At 44.2% G+C, this 23,127-nt stretch overlaps 1 protein-coding gene across 1 annotated transcript in view; it reads left to right on the top strand.

The window, feature by feature from the left end:
* DOCK2 (dedicator of cytokinesis 2) overlaps window positions 1-23,127 on the top strand; it is a 1,017,649-nt gene that overhangs the window by 391,324 nt on the left and 603,198 nt on the right. The window lies entirely within an intron of this gene.

Below are 23,127 nucleotides of genomic sequence, written 5' to 3'. Positions count from 1 at the left end.
ATAGTCCTCTCACCCCCAATCCCGATATGCATACTACCCCTCACCCCCCAATCCTGGTATGCATGGTCCCGTCACCCCCCCTTTCCTGGTATGCATGGTCCCCCTCACCCCCCTTTCCTGGTATGCATGGTCACCCTCACCCCCCTTACCTGGAATGCATGGTCCCCTCACCTCCCTTTCCTGATATGCATGGTCCTTTCACCCCCCTTTCCTGTTATGCATGGTCCCCCTCACCCCTCTTTCCTGGTATGCATGGTCCCATCACCCCCCTTTCGTGGTATGCATGGTCCCCTCACCCCCCTTTCCTGGTATACATGGTTCCCCTCACCTCCCCTATCCTTGTATGCATGGTCCTCTCACCCCCATTTCCTGGTATGCATGGTCCCCCTCACCCCCCCTATTTTCTGGTATGCATGGTCCCTCTCACCCCCCTATCCTGATATGCATGGTCCTCTCACCCCCCTATCCTGGTATGCATGGTCCCCCTCACCCCCTTTCCTGGTATGCATGGTCCCCTCACCCCCCTTTGCTGGTATGCATGGTCCCCACACCACCCTTTCGTGGTATGCTTGGTCCCCTCAGCCCCCTTTCATGGTATGCATGGTACCCCTCACCCCCCTTTCCTGGTATGCATGTTCCTGTCAACCCACCTTTTCTGGTATGCATGGTCCCTCACCTCCCTTTTGTGGTATGCATGGTCTCCTCACCCCCTTTTGTGGTATGCATGGTCACCTCACCTCCCTTTCGTGGTAGGCATGGTACCCCTCACCCCCCTTTCCTGGTATGCATGGTCCCCTCACCCCCCTTTGCTGGTATGCATTGTCCCCTCACCCCCCTTTCATGGTATTCATGGTCTCCTCACCCCCCTTTCCTGGTATGCATGGTACCCCTCACCCCCCTTTCCTGGTATGCATGGTCCCGTCACCCCCCTTTGCTGGTATGCATGGTCCCCTCACCCCCCTTTCGTGGTATGCATGGTCCCCTCGCTCCCCTTTCATGGTAAGCATGGTCCTCTCACTCCTCTTTCGTGGTATGCATGGTCCTCTCACCCCCCTTTTATGGTATGCATGGTCCCGTCACCCCCCTTTGCTGGTATGCATGGTCCTGTCACCCCCCTTTTCTGGTATGCATGGTCCCCTCACCCCCCTTTTGTGTTATGCATGGTCCCCTCACCCCCCTTTCATGGCATGAATGGTACCCCTCACCCCCCTTTCCTGGTATGCATGGTCTCCTCACCCCCTTTGCTGGTATGCATGGTCCCGTTACCCCCCTTTCGTGGTATGCATGACCCTCTCACCCCCCTTTCGTGGTATGCATGATACACCTCACCCCCCTTTCCTGGTATGCATGGTCCCATCACCCCCTTTGCTGGTATGCATGGTCCCCTCACCCCCTTTTCATGGTATGCATGGTCCCCTCACCCCCCTTTCATGGTATGCATGGTACCCCTCACCCCCATTTCCTGGTATGCATGGTCCTGTCACCCCCCTTTGCTGGTATGCATGGTCCCCTCACCCCCCTTTCACGGTATGCATGGTCCCCTCACCTCCCTTTCGTGGTATGCATGATACCGCTCACCCCCCTTTCGTGGTATGCATGGTACCGCTCACCCCCCTTTGCTGGTATGTATGGTCCTCTCACCCCCCCTTTCATGGTATTCATGGTCCTCTCACCCCCCTTTCGTGGTATGCATGGTACCCCTCACCCCCCTTTCCTGGTATGCATGGTCCCGTCACCCCCCTTTGCTGGTATGCATTGTACCCCTCACCCCCCTGTGCTGGTATGCATGGTCCCGTCACCACCCTTTGCTGGTATGCATGGTCCCCTCACCCCCTTTTCCAGGTATGCATGGTCCCCTCACCCCCCTTTCGTGGTATGCATGGTCCCCTCACCCCCCTTTCATGGTATGCATGGTACCCCTCACCCCCATTTCCTGGTATGCATGGTCCCGTCACCCCCCTTTGCTGGTATGCATGGTCCCCTCACTCCCCTTTCATGGTATGCATGGTCCCCTCACCCCTCTCGTGGTATGCATGGTCCCCTCACCCCCCCCTTTCAGGTTATGCATGGTCCTCTCATCCCCCTTTTGTGGTATGTATGGTACCCTTCACCCCCTTTCCTGGTATGCATGGACTCATCACCCCTCTTTGCTGGTATGCATGGTCCCCTCACCCCCCTTTCATGGTATTCATGGTCCCCTCACCCCCCTTTCGTGGTATGCATGGTACCCCTCACCTCCCTTTCCAGGTATGCATGGTCCCATCACCCCCCCTTTGCTGGTGTGCATGGTCCCATCACCCCCCTTTCCTGGTATGCATGGTACCCCTCACTCCCCTTTCCTGGTATGCATGGTTCCGTCATCCCCCTTTGCTGGTATGCATGGTCCCCTCACGCCCCTTTCGTTGTATGCATGGTCCCCTCACTCCCCTTTCGTGGTATGCATGGTACCCCTCACCCCCCTTTTGTGATATGCATGGTACCCCTCACCCCCCTTTCCTGGTATGTATGGTCCCCCTCACCCCTAGGAAACTGCACACACACAAAAAAAAAGTGTGGACTGGCACTGGAGTATGCGCATGTTCACACCGCGCTGTCCGGCGCCATTTTCCTGAAGACACACTGCAAATGCGTCTTCAGGAAAATGTTGCCGGATAGCGCTATGCGTACTCCGGCGTCAGTGCCACACTCCTCCCCCAGCCTCCTGCCCCGGTTACCGTAAGAAGAGAAGCGCCGCGGCAACGCTCCTCCCGGTGAGGTAAGTATGTAAGTATTGCGCCGGAGATGGCGATCTCCGGCGCCATACCCATTATCATACAGTACCTGTCTGTCTGTTTGTCACGGAAATCCTGCGTCACTGATTGGTTGAGCCCGGCCGGGCTCAACCAATCAGCGACGCGGGATTTCGGTTACAGACAGACATGATAAGACTATTATATATAGATACTATAGGCTGCTCATCACATAATATTTTCAAGTACATTATATTGTATTCACAAAAATCATTCGTGCTATAGTGAAATAATGTGGCATACTAAAATGTCAATGGGAAAAATACAGCATTGAGGCATAACTCTGCTATTCAATTCTTGATAACCACAAGTTTGCCTTATTGAAGACTTTTGCTTCGAAACATCATAAAACTTGGTTCTTCATAACATCTCACAGCACAGCAAAACAAATGTTTTGGTAAATTCAGAGAAACCAAAATACAATCCATCATTATTTTTAAGGATGAAAAAATCAATTAAGTTTACTTAAATTACATTTTTTTAAATCATTTTTAGATTTTGCACTATATGCAAGTCTAATCAGCTGTTAATCATTTCAATGTGTATTTGGTGTTGGCACTATGCCTTATTGAAAGAGTAGTTGTTTTGCTATTTAAAGAATTGAGTCTGGATTCTGATACCTATCATCTGTTGCATTATTGATTATGTGTTTGCCTTTTGTTGGTCATAATAACTTGTAGACCACTGAGCTATATATTATAATCTTAACCTGTCTTTTATGTGTCAATTTACTGCTCGTCTTCTGGTTTGACCAGTAGCATCTATTATTCTTTTTGACATGTATCTTATGTGTAAATTAATACATTTATTTTGACATATTCTTTGTACATTCCTTGTATTCTTGTATTTCTATGAGTTTCTGATTGATTCTAGTTGTTTACGGAATTTGACCCAGCTGTGGGGTTGTTAAGGACTAATATATATGCACTATATGCAAGTCTGTGTACAGGAAAAAATGTTTCTTAACATTTATTTACTGTGATAAATAATTTCTTGTCAGTCTGGAATGTTTTATTGTCACTAGTGATGGGCAAATACATTTGTCACTATTTGTTACTCAGCGAGTAATTAGGTATTCGCCTGGGTATATTCAAGTGACCCACTCAGCATATTTGGCGCTTTATTTGTAGCCAATAAACATGCTGGGCTGGCTTGCCAATCACCGTAATGCCGGCGCCATCTTTGGTGTGGCATTACTGTGATTGGCTGGCCTTCCAGCGTTATAGGGCCTATTTAAAGGCTGCCGGCGCCATCTTGTGCACATTGCAGCCGGAAACAGCAAGGGAGAGCATAGTTTCAGTGTAGGGACAGTGAAAGGAGTGTAGGGAAAGTGATAGGAGGTTACAGTAAGCATTATTTATTCCAAAAAGCTCTTTTAAGAGCTGAATATTGTCAAAATTAGTTGTTTGTTAGGTGGGGGGGTGGGTGAAAGGCAGGCCCCTGGGTGTTCTCATCATTGCAAGTACATGCTGCAGCTCTCTGCTATTTTCAACTTGTCACAAAGCAAAAAAAAGAAAAAGAGCCGGGTTTTTCAATTTATCCGCGCTGACCACACAAGGATGGAAATATTCTGGAAAGCTTTATTGTGCCGAAGCGTTTTGTGGGCCAATATGCCACTTCCTCAGGGCTACAGAAACGTTATATTGATGGTCTGCATGGAGACCCCCAACCCCAAGATGGCCGCAGGGTCCTTCTGGGTCCTGCAGATAAGGTGGTGTTCTGTTCTCACTAATTGAAATAGACTTCATGTAGCTTATGCAGGCAGCTAAACTGCTATACCGGGGTCCAATAACGAGACTGTAGGTTGAATCTGTATTTTATTGAATGTGGTGGTATATTGATGCGGTGAAACTACAAATAAAACATATACATACACTGAGTCAATACAGGGTACATCAGGGATACATATCATACATAATACATCAAGAATCAACATCTGCACTACTAGCTGAGGAGGGGAGAACTAACTGAGCAGGTTGATAAGACAGGAATTAGACACAAGAAGCATGTTTGCTTACCAGCTATGCTGTCACAAGGAGAGGAGAGAAATGAGATGTTTCCAGGATGCAGGCTCCCTGATGAAGGAAGCAGTAAGCCTCCGAAACGCGTAGGATTGGTCTAAATTTCTGTCAATCTTTTTCAAGCCGATCACGTGCTCTGACACGTGACTGTGACGTCACGCAAGGTCCTGTACCTTGCCGGCTCCAAACAACGTCCTCCGCTTCTCGCCCTTCTGTCAACGGGTGGAGTATCAGCGGTGAACAGGGGGATTGCTACCGGCCGGAGCATCCCCCGCTAGTATTTTGGACATCATTAAAGGTGACCCTCTTGCAACATTTACCCAGATCCTTTCGTGATTATTATTTTTTCTATCCACGCCGCTTCACTATTGGATTATAAGGAAGTCAAGCAGGGGAGCACAATAGGTATGTGCGCTATTTGAATTGAGACTAATTTTTATCATCTGCCAATTTCAGGTGCATTTATGTGTGCCTAATTTTACACACTGCTATGTGGGGGAGCGGTTTGGTTTTTTATCAGTTTATTAGTTTATCTGCTTCCTCCTTAATTTATTGTTCATTTTGCGTTATTTAGTTGCACTATTGATGTGGTTTTTGAGATTATAAAGGGAATTTATTTACACATATATATATATTTTTATATTGTATGTTTGTTTTTGAAGAGAGACAATATTGTGGGTATTACTAGCGCAAATAAATATTTTTAAGTAAAAGTTGTGAATTAGATGTTGGAGACAGTGCAGGTGGCTTCCCAGTGCTTTCTGAAAACGGGACCCGAGAAGCCTCCATCCCTGCCTGTCAGATCGCTGATCTGATGTTCTGCAATGCAGAGTATCAGATCAGCCATCTGATGTTATATAGTATTATCCCATCCTGGAACAATGTAAAAAAAAGTAAAAAAAAAAATACATATTACAAAGTGTAAAAATATTTAAAAAATCCCTAAATAAAGAAAAAAAATAAATGTTTCCAATAAATACATTTATTTATGTAAATAAACAATAAAAGTTCACATATTTTGTATTGTCGCGTCCGTAACGACCTGCTCTATAACAATGTCCGACAAGTTAACCCCTTCAGTGAACACCGTAAAAAAATAAATAAAAAACGAGTCAAAAAACAATGCTTTATCATCATACAGCCAAACAAAAAGTGCAATAAAATGCGATGAAAAAGGATGTAAATAAAAATGGTACTGCTCCATCAGCAGAAAAATAAAAAGGTTATAGCTTTGAGAATAAAGTGATCCAAAAATAATTATTTTTTCTATAAAATAGTTTTTATTATTATTATTATTTATAGTGTAAAAGCGCCAAAACCTAAAAAAAATATAAATGTAGTATCGCTGTAATCGTACTGACCCTAAGAATAAAGCTGCCTAAGCAATTTTACCACACGTGGAATGGTGTAAAAAAAAAACAAAAGCAATTCCTGAACTGCTGGTTTTTGTTCATTTTGTCTCCCAAACATCGTAATAATAATAATAATAATAATAATCTTTATTTTTATATAGCACTAACATAATCCGCAGCGCTTTACTGTCTGCACACATTCTCATCGCTCTCCACAATGGGACTCACAATCTAAATTCCCTATCAGTATGTCTTTGAAATGTGGGAGGAAACCGTAATACCCGGAGGAAACCCACGCAAGCACGGGGAGAACATACAAACTCCTTACAGATGTGATCCTTGGTGGGATGCTAACCCAGGACTAAATAGAAAGCGATACAAAATGTCATGTGCTCAGAAATGGTACCAATAAAAAATGTTAACTCATCCTGCAAAAAACAAGCCATAACTTGACTCTGTCGGCCGAAATATGGAAAAATTATAGCTCTCTAAATATGGTGATGCAAAAAGTAGTTTTCGCAATAAAAAGCATCTTTTAAGTTTGGCAGCTGTCACACACTAAAACACTATATAAATCTGGTATAGCTGTAATCGCACCGACCCAAAGAATAAAGTAGCCTAATCACTTATACCACACGAGGAACGGCTTAAAAAGTAAATAAAGCCAACTCTTCACATGCTGTTGATGTCTTCATTCTGCCTCCCAAAGATCGCAGTAAGGCTCGGCGCACATTTATCCTGCACTCTGTGCTGAGTGATTACAGTTGGGTTTCTGTGTAAATCTCTGAAATACGTGATTCAGACATAACCCCCGGCAGAATATTCCCTACAGTGAGGCACATGAAGGCACTATGGACGCCGTCTGACTGTGATCCGGCACTATCCATCTTTTTTTGAGCACTTATGAAAAGAAGGACACCACTGAACAGAGGCCAGACGGAGTCCAGAGTAACTCTGCGCCTCATTATAGTGAATGGATCCGTCGGAGGTTTCATCTGTCCTGTTACTCAGAAATTTAGATGTATACCCCGATGTAAATGATCAGCGTAGAGCGCCGGATAAATGTGATCATAAATGTTATGTAAAATGTTCCCAATAAAAGCTTCAACTCAGTCCACAAAAAAGCAAGCCCTCACTCAGGTCCGGCATCTGTTAGTGGAAAAATTGTGGTCTTCCAAGATACGGGTAGCACAAAGATTCTGAAAAGCGAAATGGCTCTTCACCCCCCGAAAAGAATTTCAGCAAATTCTCTGCTTCCAAATCCAAATGCTCTCCTCCATTCTGAGCTCTAGTGTGCCTAAACAACATTTAGCATCTGCATGTTCGGCACTTCTGTAGTGATGAGAGCCCACTTAATTAACAGGTGTGTGTCTCCAGAAACATGAGCTGGGCATAATGAGTGGGTCACTACAACAGCAGTTTGCAATTTTCACTCACCAACATCCACTGCTGCTTGTTTCTTTAAAACACCCATGGAGTCAAAATCGTCACTACACCTGTAGATAAATTCCCAAAGGGGAATCATTTCCAAAATAGGGTCACTTGAGAGAGATTCTGCTTTTCTAGCACTTAGGGGCTCTTTATATGGAGTTCATAAACTATTCTAGGAAAATCTGCACTCCAGGAGGCAAATAGCACTCTGTCCCTCCCGAGTCTCTCTGTGTGGCTAAGCAGTACTGTACAGCCACATATGGGGTATTGCCAAGTTCAGTAGAAATTGTGAGACAAATTATGGTTCCATTTATATTGTTTTCCCAATATGAAAATGTGAAATTTGGGGCCAACACAATTTGGTGGTAAAAATATAAATTATTTTTTCTTCACTGCCCAATGGTATCTGTGACACGCCTCTGGTGTCAATATAATCACTGCAGCCCTAGAGGAATTCACTGAGAGATTTAGTTTGTAAAATGGGGTCACTTATGGGGGGTTCTGCTGCTCTTGAACCTCAGGGGCTCTGCCAATATGACATGGCACCCTCAAACCAGTGCAGCAAAATCTGCATTATAATATGGCACTACTTCCCTTCTGAGCTTTGTACTGTGCCTCAAAAGTAGTTTCAGAGCACATATTGGGTATTGATGGACTCAGGAGAAATTGATCAACAATTTTAGAGGTCCATTTATCCTGTTACCCTTGTGAAAATACAAAATTTGGAGCTAAAATAGATTTTTTGCAGGGAAAATGTGATTATTTTCATGACTCTATGTTATAAACTTTTGCGCACTTGTACAGGGACTGTGACCAGAGACGTACCTTGTGCCCGTTGGCTCCCGTAACTGAAGGTGCCAAACTCTCCAGGACTGTAAGTGCCATGCGCTTGTCACTTTTCCGTTGACAGGCGTGTATGCCTGTCCATTATGATTGCACCAGCCAAACTAACAACCTGCTCACACAACACACTTGCAGCAGGGCATGGCAGAACCTCTAAGATGTAGAATGAGAGGTTGGGACAAATGTGGAACTTGGACAAAAATAGCTAAAGAGCACTAAAGAATAAGGAAGTACACTGGTATGGTCACTTAGGCTAGAGGCGCAGCGCACGGCCACCGTGCAGCTCTCTGCTTCTCACTAAGCCTTGCCAACATATGAACTGCCTACCACCTCAACATATTGTAAGGTAGCGCTGTCATTCAAGGTTGGGGACACTCGCTTGGCAGCCAAATAATCACGTTCGGCACGGGTTTTCCATAAAACAATAACAATCCATGTTGTTTATTCAGGCATCATAAACCCACAGCAGCAACATATAGTTCATATAATCACCATAGCATTCATGACAGAGCTTCCCTCTGTTAAGCCTGTGGTTACACAGGTTACGCAATGTCCAGTACTCAGGCTCTTCAGCCTGCTTCAGCTCACTGCAGACGTTCATTCCCTCTCCCTGGGATCTGTCAGACGCTTGCAGCCATTACTCACAGCATTCACATGCTGTCATGCATGAAGCCCCATCTCCCAGCGGGACCTTCCACAATGGACCAACCGTGTCCAAGCATTCCCTCATGTGACCTACCCTGGCCACCTTATATGGTCCGATGGTCCGTAGCCATGTTCACCGGGTCACATGGCTATGACGTCATCACAGGTCCTTCACACACAGTCTTTTACTACCAGCGTTTTCAGACACACCCCTGGGTGGATTTGTAGGTAGCTGGTTCCGCCCGTCTCTCCAGCTACCTGAAGACTTCCCTAAGACATTGACATGGAACCTCAGCAGTATCACTGCTGATCAACACATACACAAGTCTTCATCTCAAGGCCACCCACCTTGAGATATATTGCGATCATTCAGCATCCTACACCTATCAGGACTCTGGAAATGCTTATATGCCTGTCCTGAACCACCCACACAGCGCCCCCTAGCAGACACAGTGGTCACTACACCACAATATTTATCTAATTATCCCTGTGTTACCCATTCAAAATGTTATTCATAACCAGTATCCTTTTATCTTTTTCTCACATGCTTTATGCATTTAATAGCCCTTTGTGTCTGTACTTTTACACATACTGGTTGTTAACCGGTTTATGCAGCATTATATGAACACCCGATTTCTTACATTATGGCTGGTCAGAACAATGAAAGCAATTGTTACCATCCAACTTTTATGTCTCCCCTATTTCCTTATAGTTTGTAAGCTTGCGAGCAGGGCCCTCATTTCTCTTGGTATCTGTTTTATATGTAATTATTGTTGTTCTGTAATGTATTTAATTGTCTGTGCCAGTCCCCTCTAAAATGTAAAGTGCTGCGGAATATGTTGGCACTATAGATATAAAATTATTGTTGTTTATTATTATTATTATTATTATTATTATTATTATTATTATTATTAGTCGAATTATAGCGTGTGGGCAGGTCACAATTCAGTCATTGACAAGACAAATTAAAGCATTGCTGCAGCAAAACTAGATGGCCAAAAGCCTGATATGACTTTCAGAAGTGTGCGCTGATACACCGTACCTTGGCAAGTAGGTCAGGGTATGTTTTAAGAAAATGCTGTACAGCCAAGATTAGCATGTGGGCCATGCATGGAACGTGTTTACCAGCTTGCCGAGATTTAAAGCCGCCACCAAGTTACACCCATTATCGCACAGAACCAGACCTGATTTGAGGTTTAGCCGAGAGAGCCACTGATTGGTTTGTTCTTTTATCACCTTCACCAGCTCAGCTTCCTTGTGAGCTTTATCACCTAAACAGGTGAGCTTCAACAGAGCATGCTTCTACTTTTCCAAGGCAGTGCTGCAGACATCCCAGCTGGGGAGTGATGGGGAGGCTACTTTCGGTGAGGAGGAGGAGAGACAGGAATTGTAATACAAGGAGACTGAAACCCTGATGGAAGTTGGAATCACTATTCTTGGTGTGGGTAAGATGTGTGATGTCCCAGCCTCTGACTCTGTCCCATACTCCTCCAGGATTAGCCAGTGTGCCATAAGTGGAATGTAGCATCCCTGTCCACAAGAACTTGTCCATGAGTCTGTGGTAAAATAGACCTTCCTTGTGACTGCATTGGCCAGAGGCTGATATTGTGTAACACGTGCTTATATAACGCATTGACAGCACACCAGGAAAAATAGTGTCGGATGGTAATCGAGTACCGTGGGTCTGCCACCGTTAAGAGGTCGTGGAAAGACTCAGTTCCCACAAGTCAAAACGGCAACCTTTCCAGGGCTACCAATCTGGCTATGTGGGTGTTTAGAGTTTTGGCCTGTGGGTTGGTGGGTCGATATTTCTGCTTTCTGTTTAATGTCTGGGTCAGGGACAAGTGAACACTGCACTGGAAAAACGAATTGGACGTGGTTGTTGGCTGTTGTGTATGTGCAACTGCAAGTTGTGGGCAGGAGGCATCAGCGCCTGTTTCATGGACAGTAGATTGGTAAGGCCGTAACATAGGGGAAGGGGCAGTGGTTTCACCATCAGTCAAAGATTTTGTACCCAGGCCTTCCGCCCACCTACTGGGGTGCTTGGCTGCCATGTGCTTTTGCATGCTGGTGGTGCTCAGGTTGACAATGTTCTTGCCTCTTTTTAGCTTGGTTTGGCAGATGATGCAAATTACAGTTGTTTTTTCTGAAGGAATTTCAGAAAAAACTGCCATACATGGGAGCAACACACTCATGGCCTGTTATCTAGCCGAGTCCCCCACTTTGTGAAACAGTTGACCGAGTTCTCCCTCTGATCCAATTAATACCACCTCTTGCCTGTTTTTGTGCTACTGATCAATCCCTGTCTGCACTGCTGTGCTCACTAGGTGTGGCACCATGCCAGGTTGGATCAGGTGCCTCATCATCGACCATGTCATCTTCCAAGTCCTCAATCTGATTCTCCTTATGAGTTGAGTTTTAGGCTGACCTGATGGCAACTGTGCGTTATGGTTATCCTCCGCCTCTTCAGACATGAACTGACCTTCCCCAACGTGGCTTTCTACTGGCCGTGGATGCTAAAATGTTTGGGCATCACTGCACTCCACTTCCTCATGACCCTTTTTAATTATAATCATTGAGAGGCCTGACAAATTACAAGGGAACATAAACATTTCCTGAGTGTGGCTTCTCTTAGAATCCAAAAATATGTGAACCTTTTTTGCACTTGAAATTACATGAAAATAAGCCAGTTTATGGCTCTACATATAAACAGTAAGCAGAGTCCAGTACTTAGGATTAAAATCTTGTCAAACTTTATTCACATTTTCTTAAAGGTATTGGAAACTTGAAATCATGTGTGTAAAAACTTTAATGTTCTTTGAGGTGAATACAGCTCTTGTTCACAGCAAAAATAAAATGATAGAGAATTTATAAAAACATGCCAACTAATAATTTAAAAAAGCTGATAACTCTATTAGAGATGAGAGAATACTTCACTGTTCGGTTCAGATTATGATCGCTGAATTTGCAATGTTCGCTAATTAATTCGTTGAATATTCGCCGAACATAGCCGAATGCCATTGGAGTCAATGGGAGGCAAAAACAAATGCATACACAACACCTTAAAAAGGTGCCAAAACACATCAATTGAGGGGCAGACACCATGAAAGTGGCTTCAATTCACCCACAGTACAAATTTCAGAATGGTACAGCAGTAGTCAGCCATGCATGAGGTATCAGGGTCTGAGCCAGCATTTACAACTTTAAATTAAACTTCAAATTATGATGAGGTGGGTAAGGCATTGGTGTGGGCCTGGTGTGTTCCCACACACCAGGCCCACACCAATGCCTTACCCACCTCATACCTGATACCACATGCAACAGCTCAACCTGTTTTTATGCTCAGCCACACTCAGGTGGCACAAATATCATTTTCATAGACTACTATTGTCAGAAAAATGTAAGGATAGTAACATGTGTAGTTGACTCAAAGGAAGTGGAGGCCTGACTGTTTCGGAGACCTACTGTTACAGGCAACACACATGAAGGAGAACCAATCAGGAGTGTACACATTTCCAAAAATTTGTAGCAGACACCACCAAAGTGACACCAATTTCACACAGTAGAAATAGTATAATGGGGAGCAACATCTTTTCCATGAAAGCCAACACAGCAGATGGACATCTAACCAGGAGTGTTCACATTTCTAAAAATTAGTTGGATACACCAACAAAGTGGTATCATTTTCACCACAGTAGAAACAGTATAATAGGGACCGAAAACTTCTTCCACTACAGCCAACCCAGCAGATGGACACCCAACCAGGAGTGTTCACATTTTAAACAATTATTGGCAGACAGCACCAAAGTGGCATAAATTTCACCAGAGAGCAAATAGTATAATAGGGACTGACACATATTCCACTACAGCCAACCCAGCTGATGGACATTCAACTAGGTGTCTTCAAATTTAAAATAAATGAGGGCCTGACACCACTGAAGTGGTATCAATTTAATTAGAGTAGAAATAGTATAATAGATACCGAAAAATCTTCCACTACAGGCATCCCAGCAGATGGACACCCAACCAGGAGTGTTCACATTTCAAACAGTTAGTGGCAGACACCACTAAAGTGGCATCAATTTCATCAAAGTTGAAATAGTATAATGGGGAGAGATAGCTCTTGCACCACAGCCAACCCAGCAAGTGGAGAGAGTGGACACTCCACGTTTGCAAAATTTAGTGGCATACACCACCAAAGTGACATCAAGTTCACTATAGTAGAAAAAGTAGAATAGGAACCGACACATCTTCCACTACAGCCAACCCCGCAGATGGAGAGACCCAATCAGGAGTATTCACTTTTCCAAAAATTAGTGGCAGCCACCACCAAAGTGGTATCAATTTCACCATACTAGAAATAGGAACTGACACATCTTCCACTACAGCCAACCCAGCAAATGGAGATCAACCATGACTGTTGACATTTCCACAAATTTGTGTTAACATCTGCAGCAGCAGCAACAGCAGCAGGCATAGAAGCCACACTAAAGATATTACAGACTGCAATTACGCAAGATCAATGCAGCACACTAAAAACCTCTACATCACCTAGTCTGTACGGTCTGAAATTGGGGTGCTAAAGTCCATGGAGATCCATGACTTGTTCATCTTAATGAAAGTTAGGCGGTCTAAACTTTCAAGAGACAGTTGGCTGCGCTTATCTGTCAAGACACCACCAGTAGTGCTGAAGACACTTTCTGAGAGAATGCTGGCTGCCGGGTATGATAAAACCTCCAAGGCGTAAGAGGCAAGCTCAGGCCCCTCATCCATTTTTGAAGAAATAAATGTGAAAGGGTCCAAACCCTCCGTGATGGTATTGATATTCAGTTCTAGATACTCCTGCACCATCCTCTCCATTCGTTCACCATGTGTCAGACTTGGACTGTGTTGTGCTGGTGCAGGTGATTGTCTAAAAAATGTGTCAAAGGACTCAAAGATATTGCTTATTTCACTTACACTACTGCTGCTGCTAATGTTTTGGCATTGACAAATTGACGTGCCAGAATTTGGAAGTCTAGAGCTGCTCTGCACACTGTGTGCCTCATTGCTGTCTTGGGGAAAACCTCTCTTAAGGTTGTGTAAAAGTGTGTTTCAATATTCCAGCATTCATGGGTCTCTTTCAAGGGCAGGAAGCATCTGGCAAAATTTTGTCTTATAACGTGGATATAACCGAGTGGCAGCACAGTAGTCCCACTATTTCGAATCATAACTATATGGAAATCATTTTGCAGATAGTGCAGCAAGTAGACACTCATATGTCCGGCTCTTCCATAAGGTCCAAGGCCATGCTGTGTTGGTGACTGGGTAACACTGATGCTTATTTCCTTTGTCCCTTCCTGTCAACCACAAACAACAGAGAGGAGATGATAATCCTTTTCATCTCCAGACAGTTGCTTGCCCATCACCTCTTATGCCTCCATTTGTTCCTTGCATATTACTATTTGAGTAACAGTTTGTCTGTTATCACCAGCCCCCCTCGATCACAGTAATTCACCCTCCCTTGGCACCTACCTGTGTGACGACAGTTTGGAACTTTGAGGCAATGTCATCCCTTCCTCATCCTCCTCTGCTTCCTCCTCATCCTTCTGACCACCACCTCCCGCAGGCTATTCAAAATCAGCTACAATATATAGGTGACTGGAATAGTGATGGTGATGATGTCATCGTCAACGTTAACTATCTTAGTAGCCATTTTGAAACTGTGCAGAAGAGTGCCAAGGTCCTTAATCTGTGCCCACTCCATAAATGTGATATGCGCCACATCCGTACTGCATTGTCCAAGGCTATACAACATGACATGCCTAATCGGGGGTCATTGCTGCTGCCATAATCACTGTAACGTGCAAAGTGGAACTCCACCGTGTCAGCATATCGCATATCAACCTGTTAACTGGCATGGACAAAGTACTCTGTAATGATGCAAGTCAATGACCTGAGGGGTACGGACAGTGGAAGTGAGCACACAGTGTACATAAAAATCCCCTTAAAACACAATTTTATTAATGATCATAAAAACACACCTTCCCAGTGACGTTGAAAAGATGTCAAAAAATAAACGCGTTTCCCCGCCGTAGCGGTTCATCAGGAGGAATAGTCCTATCAAAAATATTGTTGCTGCTTCATGCCTGATACCTTCAATAATAGTGTCACCAGAAGTCTAGGAAACCGGATTTAAATAACCGGTGTGATTGTTTTGCATACCACCCACTATCCGGCAGTCCAATCGGTGTGAAGATGCAAATAACTGAGAGCCAGGTGTGCAGCAAAAAATATATCATATACCTGAGAGCCCGCCGCTGCATTCAAAATTCAAAGCGGAAGAAGGGGTCATTAGCGTGCGTTCCACCGTGGGGCGTATCCAATATGGCGCCCATACTTCCGGTCGCGCAACCCCTTCAACGGGTTGTAGCCTCCGGAACCATCCTGTGCGGGCAGAGCGGAGGGGAATCAAAGATGGCGCCGGCACTTCCGGTCACATGTTTCCCCTTAGCTCCCGGACACGCCCATAGATACCAGCAATGGGCGCATCACCAATGTGGGCCGGACCTTTCGATCACATGCTTCCTCCCTGCTCAATAATGTAAACAAACAGAGCGCATCATATGAAATCGCCAGGAGATCAAGAGTCTGCCCGCAATATAGTGTCCCACAGATTTATCGCAGTAAGGATGACCCCAATAAATCTAGTAGTACCAATGTCCTCATATTCGGCATAATGCTGCACATCAGAAATTCAAGAAATGTAGAAAAATAAAAGTGCATATTGCTATGCGATAAATCAAATCAACCATCCAATGTGGTCCATGCCATACAGGCATCATCCAATATGCCAGACATATAGAACCCCTTATCATAACCCCCATAACAGAAAAAAGGGGGCAAGTTCAACCAACCAGAGACTAAAAAGATCATAAAAAACAGGCATATGAGATGCATTCATTCATCCCATTAGGGAAAACCGATTGCAGTCTGAACATCCATTCACACTCCCGTCTCAGAATTAGATTGTCCAGATTACCTCCCCTAGCCCTTGGTTTGATTAATTCTATCATATTAAAGGTGATGTCACCCATTCGACCCTGATGTATACCATTGATGTGTCTGGCGACAGGAGTATCACGTTTATTTCTGATATCCCCCAGGTGTTCACCCACCCTCACCCTTAATTCTCTAGTGGTTTTTCCCACATAATCCAATGGGCAGGTACACGTGGCCTTATAGACCAGACCTGTTGATTTACAGTTTCCAAAATCCCTCAGATAAAAGGTCTTACCATTGTGTGAACTCATAAAGGTCTTACATTGAAGCATATATTTGCATTTAGTACAGTCCCCACACTTGAAGAAGCCCAAAGGTTTTCTATCTAACCATGTACCCGTTCCCTTGGGTCTTTGGTAGAGGCTGTGCACAAGCCGATCCCCTATAGATCTCCCTTTTCTGTATGTAATAGAGGGTTTAGGTGGTATCAGCCCCTTCAAGTTCGGGTCAGCTAAGAGTATCCCCCAGTGCTTTTTAAGAACATGGTACACCCTGTCTGACTGACCATCATACGTGCCAATAAGTCTGACAACAGTGTCCCTGACAGTATCTTCTTTTTTTGACTGGAGGAGAGAGGGCCTATCCGCTATGAATGCTTCATGCCATGGCCCATTCAGGAAACGTGGGGGATAACCCCTGTTTCTAAATCTATTATATAGGTCATTGGCTTGTTTTCTATAGACACTCAACTCCGTGCAGTTCCTTCGAACCCTAAGGAACTGTCCTTTGGGTATCCCCCTCCTCAAAGGTTCCGGGTGATGGCTTGTCCATCTCAACAAACTATTTGTTGCGGTAGGCTTCCGATAGGTACACGTACTAATCCTTCCATCACCATTCTTTGAAATCGTCAAATCCAGGAAGTTAATACTTGTGGTGTGACACTCTGAGGTAAATCTAAGTCCCACTATATTCCCATTGATATATTCAATGAAACGAAGAAAATCTGACTCAGGGCCAGACCAAAATATCAGAATGTCATCGATATATCTGGCCCATAGACTGATAAACGGAGTCCACCACTCCTCTTCCCCCCCAAAAATATGGGTTTCCTCCCACCAGCCCAGGAAGATATTAGCATACGTGGGGGCACAGGGGCTCCCCATCGCAGTCCCCCTGAGCTGGTGGAAGTACTTACCATCGAAGAGGAAGTAATTCCTGGTGAGAACAAATCCCAACAATTTTTTAATGAAACAATTATGTGTTTGACACTCAACTGCTCTCATTTGTAGAAAATGGGTAACCGCCTTCAAGCCCCACTCATGTGGAATACAACTATACAGTGCCTCCACATCGATAGACGCCAGCAGGGTGTTTTCCTCCAGAACAACACCCTCCAACAGGTTCAACAAATGTGATGTGTCACGTATATAGGACGGTAATGTGGTCACAAATGGTCTTAGGACTCTATCCAAATATACACCACTATTCTGAGTGAGCGAGTCTATTCCAGAAACTATAGGGCGACCTTTAAGTGGTTCAAACCCCTTATGAACCTTTGGTAATGCATAAAAGGTTGCTATTGTGGGGGAATTCGGAAATAAAAATCGAAATTCATTATCCGAAATCACCCTATTCTCTTTAGCTTCACTCAGAATAGATAACTCATTTTTGTATCCAGATGTTGGATTATCCCGTAGGACCTCATATGTGTCCTCATGATTCAGGAGCGCATAGCACATTGCCCTATATTTATTATGATCCAGAAGCACCAGGTTGCCCCCCTTATCCGAGGCTTTAATAATTATTCTGGCATTTTTTTCAAGGCCCTCAAGAGCCAACTCTTCAGAACGAGAAAGATTAGATGGATGACTCTGATTTATACTTGAAATTTTACGGAGATCCTCCTCCACCATCTTGGTAAAAATATCAATACTCAAAACCTCATTATTAGGTGGCATCCTGGTGCTCCTATTTTTCAGAGTAGTGAAGGGGCCCAAACCCCGTGGTTGCTCGTTTTCCCTTAGGAGACTAGTCAGAGCTTCCAGGCCCTCTAGGTCTTCATCAGCTAAACCCAGTTGGAGACACTGTTCACGATCATGCTGCTTAAAGAAAAGTTTCCATTTCAGATTGCGACAAAATAAGTTCAGATCTTTGACCCAATTAAAGCAGTTAAATGTATTAGTTGGTACAAAATTAAGACCCTTCTGCAACACACAATATTCATCTTTAGACAATTCATATGATGACAGATTGATAATTTGCCCCTGGTCAATTACATTTTTCTCCTCAGGTCGTATCCTACTGTTGGACCTCTGTCCAAAAAAGATTGTGATATAGAGGATGATGATCCCGAGGAGAAATGTTGTACCCCCCTCCCTCCCCCATATCCCTTTGTCTGTGCTGATTTCTTGGTGGACGCCATCTCGGCCTATTGTGTCCACTTCTTCCCCGGAGATTGTTTGAGTTATCTACTCGTTCAGTGTCAGATGTATCAATATCTGAGGAAGATACCTCAGTTTGATTTACCACTTGATATCCGTAAGCCCTGTTCTCTTTAAAATCAGTCAGATCACGTGTAAATTGTAAGTGTTTACGATCCTTAAGATTGGTCTGAAACTTCTCGACTGATGTTTGAAGAATATCCTCCCTTCGTACAAAATCTGGATCAGTTTTAAATTTTTTTGCCTTTTCAATTAGATCATTTAGCTTTTTGGTAGATTCCTCAAACAACCTTTTCTCCTCAGTTAGGAGAAGTAACATAAAACGAGTAGAGGACTCAACAGACTCTTTAGTCCAATTAGCAAGAAACTCAGGATTGGCCGTTCGGGGAGAGGGCTGTATATTAATACGTAAGCCCTTGGGTACAATTTTATTTTTAATGTAACTTTCCAACCCCCTTATCTCCCACCAGGATTTTATATTTTCCTTGTAGGCATGATAGAGGTCTTTAAATAAAGTTTTAAGAGAGGGGCTATCAGAATTATCAAGTAATGGATTTGTAGAAAACACCTGGTTGGCATCCTGTGCCCACAGTTCAGTATTAATTGGGGTTGATAAGAAGCTGGCCATATCAGAACAAACTTAAACCAGAAAAAATTAATTAATGGAGATTGGAAAAGACTTAGTGTACATAAAAATCCCCTTAAAACACAATTTTATTAATGATCATAAAAACACACCTTCCCAGTGACGTTGAAAAAATGTCAAAAAATAAACGCGTTTCCCCGCCGTAGCGGTTCATCAGGAGGAATAGTCCTATCAAAAATATTGTTGCTGCTTCATGCCTGATACCTTCAATAATAGTGGCACCAGAAGTCTAGGAAACCGGATTTAAATAACCGGTGTGATTGTTTTGCATACCACCCACTATCCGGCAGTCCAATCGGTGTGAAGATGCAAATAACTGAGAGCCAGGTGTGCAGCAAAAAATATATCATATACCTGAGAGCCCGCCGCTGCATTCAAAATTCAAAGCGGAAGAAGGGGTCATTAGCGTGCGTTCCACCGTGGGGCGTATCCAATATGGCGCCCATACTTCCGGTCGCGCAACCCCCTCAACGGGTTGTAGCCTCCGGAACCATCCTGTGCGGGCAGAGCGGAGGGGAGCCCACAGCTTCCATGCTTTCTGCAGAAGCTCACCCAGGCCAGGATAGGGGCAGAGAAATCATTTTACCACCAGGTTGAGGACGTGAGCCATGCAAGGCACATGTGTGAGATTGCCTCAGCATAGGGCCACCATATCAATTTTTAAAGAAAGAAATGATCCAGCTTACAAAAAAATCCAAAATTTATTGTCGAGTAAAAAACAAAATACAACAAGAAGAGATTCACATGGATGTGAGTAGCGGCAATGCGTTTCGAACAATGAAGTGTTCTTTCTAAAAGCTGCTTAGAACAAACAGTGGCATGGTAATATACCAGCCACAACCAATAAAAGCTCCACAAGAAGTCACATGATATAACTAACAAATCAAGTGAATAAAATCACAAAAACACAAAAAGTAAAGACATAGAAAATATACAAAAATATATAAATATACATAAAGTTACACACTAGTAGTGAAACATAATCTCCTTTTGCGCATTAAGACTAGCGTGATGACAACTATCCAAGCAAAACATCCAGGATGCTTCTCGCGTCATCAGACGTCTCTTTGTGTCTCCTCCCCTTGCTGAAGTAATGTTTCTTGATACCAGTGACCTGCAAAGATGCTGTGCTTCTCTGATAAGTCACAAAGTGCTTAGACACAAAGGACATGGTGTGGTTCAACCTAATAAGAGAGACAATATCAGTGATATGCTCCAAAATTCTAACCTTAAGCATGCGGGTTGTACATCCTATATAACTTAAATTACATTTTGTACATTTAATTAAATAAATTACATTTCTGGTGTTACAGTTAATAAAATGTTGAATCTTGTACTGTTTTTTATTACCACTATCAGAAAATGAATGCGCTACTATGGAATGGGCACATGTTCTGCATCTAGGTGAGCCACAGTGATAAAAACCAGTATGATGCAGCCAAGTACATGTTCTTATGTTGGGATTGAAAAAACTTGGCGATGGGGCGTGGCCTAGCTCACTAGCATGTGAGACTTAGGAATAGGGAGCTCCTGAGAAAAACCTCCCAACCCGACTCTCAACTCGACTATTTCATGCCATTCTGCCTGGATACCTTTTAGGAAGGACCCCTGACCCTATAAGGAACATTTTGACACCAAAACCGACGTTTTTGGACCTCCTGGAGCATAAAAACCATCTGAGGCCTTCCACACCACTGGGCCGCAAAGCCTCGGACTAAATTACCACTGTGCAGCCACCCGGACTTCCAGAGCTGCAGCCTCCCTGCTTCCAGAGCCTCAATCAACATTCCACAACCCTTCAGGACCTGCTCCCAGCTCACCCACACTAGCGACGCTAGTCAGGACCCTCAACCTGCAAGTGGGAATAAGCATTTTATTGTAAGGCTTACCCAGCCTTCCGCTCTGGTTCCATAATCAGGGACGCAGCTGCGTCTCCCTTGAGACCCCGGTCCAGACGCTGCAGCCTGCAAAAAGAAGCTCACCACGGGAGATCGTAGGGGCTGTGAGTATTACACGACAGATCGCCCCGACCTCCTCCCCTTAGCTTATATAGACTAGGCAGAGTTATGGCTCTCCAGAAAGAGTCGGCGCTCTTTATCAGCAGAGACGCGAGATCGCAGCTGCGTTATAAACGGTGACGCTGCAAAGTCTCAGAACGCATCTCAGTCTCCAATTCCACCACACCTGCGACCTCTCCTGAGCGTCTTCCATTCGGATCGCAGCTGTGATCCCGGCAGAACGCATCCTGAGATAAATAATATCGCCCACTGCGACCCCTCTGCGCATCCTCATTTGGAGTCACAACAGAGATCTCGAACAATTTTATTATCCCTCTGAGATCGCTGGTGAAGTTTTTGCGGTTCAGCATCTAAGTGGATCCTCTTACAGCATCATGAGCGGCATTAAAACCAGGGGGAAAAATTTAACCTCGCCCTTAAATAAAGCTCAAAATCCTCTGAAATCTGACAAATCATTTAACAACCGACATCATTCAAGGGACCAAGTCAATGCTTGGAGCCCCATTAGATCTAGATCTCCGAGAGACCTCTATCACCAAGCGGATCGTGGTAGAAAAGTTACATTTGTACCAGAAGTCCAATTACAAGAAAGCATGGACTCCTCCATAAACGCCAAGCGGAGAATGCCGGGAACCTATGGTGAAAAATACTCAAATACGGCAGGGATATCTGAGTGTGAGGAGGAATCTAGTGACTACTCCCCAAACACAACTCCAGCCAAAAGCAGGTCCAAGATGGAAACACTTGGGTCTAATTTGGATATCGACATTCCTCCTCCGAAATCACAAACCTCGGATAACATGGAGGTCCTATTCAATAAGTTAAGTGCCCTACTTGACAAAAAACTCGACATTCAAAGTCAAAGACTTGACCTGCAGTTTCAAGAATTCCGTGAGAGGGTAGAGAAAAAATTAGTAAACCAGGAGGAGAGGATACATAAGCTCGAGCAGAGATCGTCAGAATACTCAGTGGACCTGGAATACCTATCTTCGGAAATACATAAGCTCAGGACCAAGATGGTGGATCTCGAAGATAGAGGCTGCAGAAATAATCTAAAGATTAGAGGAATCCCAGAGAGCATTTCCCAAGATGAACTTTCAGGCCATATTCAGGATATCTTTAAGCAGGCCAACCCTGATCTAACACCATCTGACCTTATCATCGACAGAGCCCATAGGCTACCCCGTCCTCCTAAGCTCCCTATCGAGGTCCCTAGAGATACCATTCTCAGGGTGCACTTTTATCAAACTAAAGAGAAGATTCTGAACCATCTAAGATCCTTGTGTGGATCCAGGAAAGTTTTGTTGGATTTCAAAGTGATTCCTGACCTTTCCAAGGAGACTCTGGATCTACGCCGATCATTCAAAAGCATAACATCAGCACTGAAGGAGAAAGGCATCCTTTACAAATGGGGATTCCCCGTGAAGCTGCTGGTTTTCTACAGAGGGAGGACAATACCCCTGTTCTCACCGGAAGAAGGAGCAGACTTCCTCAGGTCTATTAAAGAAGCTCAACCTAACCATGGCAAATGACTTGGGCCTTCGCCATGGAAGATTACCTTGTTTTAACAGGCAGCTTTGGCCTGATTAACCTCGTATTGGAGGTTTTCTCTTTTTTTTTTTTTCCCGTCCACATTCTTGACCCCGTTGTAAGGAGGTAGTTTCGTAATTGAACTACTTGAACAATTTCTTTATTGTGTTAACCCTTTCGCTGCAGCTAAATTCAAAGTTGACGACAAGTTAACTAAAGGTTTGGTAGTTAGCAAAGTTCTATAAGTTTTGGTGTTGCTAGTTCAACCTTCTCCTTGAGCATCCAGCGTAACTCCGCTGCAGACTAACCTTAGGCCTCTTTCACACTTCAGTTTTTTACAATCAGTCACAATCCGCCAGGTTTTGAAAAAAACGGATCCTCAATTTTCTTTTGAGGATCCGTTTTTTTTTCTCCATTGACTGTCATTAAT

Source organism: Dendrobates tinctorius, unplaced genomic scaffold (assembly GCF_039654945.1).
Source record: "Dendrobates tinctorius isolate UK_male_01 unplaced genomic scaffold, ASM3965494v1 ptg000036l, whole genome shotgun sequence".
NCBI classification, from domain to species: domain Eukaryota; kingdom Metazoa; phylum Chordata; class Amphibia; order Anura; family Dendrobatidae; genus Dendrobates; species Dendrobates tinctorius.
The sequence above is the reverse complement of the archived record's forward strand: the minus strand, read 5'-3'. Positions and strand labels throughout refer to the sequence as shown.